This window comes from Dasypus novemcinctus, chromosome Y (assembly GCF_030445035.2).
Source record: "Dasypus novemcinctus isolate mDasNov1 chromosome Y, mDasNov1.1.hap2, whole genome shotgun sequence".
Lineage (NCBI taxonomy): Eukaryota > Metazoa > Chordata > Mammalia > Cingulata > Dasypodidae > Dasypus > Dasypus novemcinctus.
The window spans coordinates 7,337,623-7,340,490 of NC_092216.1; the positions used below are offsets into that span (position 1 = coordinate 7,337,623).

A 2,868-nucleotide genomic window follows, 5' to 3' on the forward strand; every position below is an offset into this window, starting at 1 on the left:
TCTATCTATCTATATATCATCTATATATCTCTGTCCATCCATTCACCCATTCATCCATCTCTCATCTATCTGTCTATTTGTGTGTCTATCATCTCTCTCCATCCACCCATCTCTATCTGCCATCTATGTTTCATCTTCTCTATTTTTGCCTATTATCAGTTGAAGTAGCTACCTAATGTTTCATTGTATAAATTGTACTATAATTTGCTTAACCAGGTGTAACCATTATACCTGATTAACATTTAGAGTGCTTCTCAACCTTTCACTATTTTACACAAATGCTTTAAAGAGCAAGTTTGTACCTCAATGTAAGCACATTTGCCTGTTCGCCTTCCTGGGATAAATTTCTAAGGTGGAATTGTTGAGTAGAAGTGTATGCACATTTAAGACTTCTTAAATGTATTTCCAACTGTTCTTTTAATTTTTTATTAGTAACTTCATTTCAAATTCATAAAAATAAAAGAACAAAAACAGGCAGCTCAACCGTTATGGAAACATTATTCCTAAAATTCACTCCAACTGTTCTTTTCTACATCAATGTTGTAGACCATTATTAAACATTTCTAATTTTTTTCATCTTTGCCAATCATGCCAGATGCATGAGAAAGCTACTTTTTAAAACTCAACTCTTTCCCTTTTAACTTTAAAAAAATAAAAGATTTTTCATCTTTACCATAGATGTATTTGTTTTCTTTTTTTTCCCCCTGGTTTTCTAATGATTTCTGATGGGCTTGTATTCTGTCTTTAGTGTACTGAAACTAGCTCTGATTTTCCCTTGCCTGGAATATCTGCTTACCCATTTGTCAGATGAGATTGTGGTCAGTGCTTCTGCAGAACAGGCTGGGAAAGTGCGATAGGGCAGGCTGGACTGCTGGAGTCCATGAAGGAAGCCAGAGGGCCGCAGAGAGTGCCTGTACCAGCCTGGCTCCCCTCTTTGCCAAAACTCCTACCCCTAAACAGAATGGAAGGAAAATAGACAAGGAAAGCAGTGGTAGCCTTTGGGACTTGTGAATCTTCATTCTTCATAGCATCACAGACAGACAGACAGAGACAGACAAATTCAGCTCAGAGACCACTTGGGGGCTTTGCCATGGTGAAGGTGACCAGGAAACCACAAGCCCCTCCAAACCAAGCACCAAAGAGAGGAAGAAGGGGAAGCAGAGCCAGCATCAAGATGCTGAAGTAAACCATGGGGCTACAAAGACCTCCTCACAGACCCAAAGAAACCTACATGGCCAACACTAGTGGCCATCATCTCAGGCTGAAGAAGAATCTGGATGGAGACGAGTGACAGCAGGCCCAAGAAACCAGATAGACACTCCACCTCTTCAATTAACCACCTGAGCAGCCAGCAGCTTCAGAACAAGGCCAGACACCTCAGAACCATCTCCTGATTCTCCAGTGTCTACCTGCTGAGCAAGAGCCAGTGGTGGAGGGCTGGAATCTTAAAGCAACATAGTTCACTGAGGGCAACGATTACAATAAAATGCACATAAATGAATAGCCTTGTTCACAGGAAATGCACGCAGGAGTATTATGGTATTCAATGATTATGATGTGTGCAACCTGCTCTCTAATGTTCAGGACATAGATAGATGGGTGACAGATAGAATCGGATAGATAGATAGATAGATAGATAATAGATGACAGATAGATTATGATGATGATAGATGATAGATAATAGATGACAGAGAGATGATGATGGAGATAGATGATAGATAGCTAGATAATAGGTGGATGGTAGATAGATGATAGATGATGAAAGAGGAAGGGAGGGAGGGAGGGAGGAAGGAAGGAAGGAAGGAAGGAAGGAAGGAAGGAAGGAAGGAAGGAAGGAAGGGAGGGAGGGAGGGAGGGAGGGAGGGAGGGAGGGAGGGAGGGAGGGAGGGAGGGAGGGAGGAAGGAAGGGAGGGAGGGAGGGAGGAAGTAAAGAAGGAAATACAGCTATCTAAATGATAGGAAGGTAGATTAAAAATAAAGTTAGAAAATAGAGATAGATGATAGTAGATAGATATGGAAGATTGATATAAAATAGAGATAGATATAAAATATAGTTATAAAATAGAGATAGATACACTAAGCTCTTAAAGGAGAAGTTTTTGGATAGGTAGACAGACAGACAGATAGATAGATAGATGACAAATGTGGCAAAATTTTAAATTGGGGTATGTGGAAGGTGGAGGTATATTGGAGGTCTCTGTGTGGGGTTTATATTATTTTTCAACTGTCCTATCAGTTTGAAATTATTGCAAAATAAAAAGTTAAAAAAAATAAAAGAACAAGTTGTGAAAAGAAAAAAATGTCAGTACAATGTATTCTTCTTTTTTCCTAAGCCTCACATATATACCCCTTCTATAGAATGGCTGAAGCATATGAGGCTCAATCTTGAATTAGATATGTTCTCTTTTTTTTTTTTCTTTTTTCTTGTTGGGGGAAAGCGCAGACTCAATCCCCCACCAACTCAAATTATGCAGTCAAGTTTCCCCCCTGCGGGGAAATCGCAGGACTCAGTAGGTCCCCAGTGCAATGGACCAGCCTTGCCCTGGGAAAACCACATTCATGATCACGGTGTCTCCCCTGCCAGGTAAGTGTTAGGCATGTTCTCTTTACATAAATATCAGTGCAGCCTACTTGGCTGGTTGGTCAATGTCATCATGTCCATGGTGATTTCCACACTCTATTATATATGGGTATCTCATCAAGGTGATGGTGCCTTGTCGCCTTCCATTGTATCCCTTTGTCCCCATTGACCCGCTGTTGCCATCTACTACTTAGTGCTAATCCCATGGCTGCAAACAATGAAGGAGAATTTTGCCTTCAAACACTTAGGAGATGTTTCCTTAAGCTATGAGGTGGACCAGTGACCAT

At 40.6% G+C, this 2,868-nt stretch overlaps 1 non-coding gene across 1 annotated transcript; it reads right to left on the reverse strand.

Moving 5' to 3' along the window:
* Positions 1-2,428: 2,428 nt before the first annotated feature.
* Positions 2,429-2,592, reverse strand: LOC139438412 (U1 spliceosomal RNA). Its single transcript, XR_011648088.1, has one exon. It is a non-coding gene; the product is annotated as a U1 spliceosomal RNA (small nuclear RNA).
* Between the last annotated feature and the right edge of the window lie 276 nt (positions 2,593-2,868).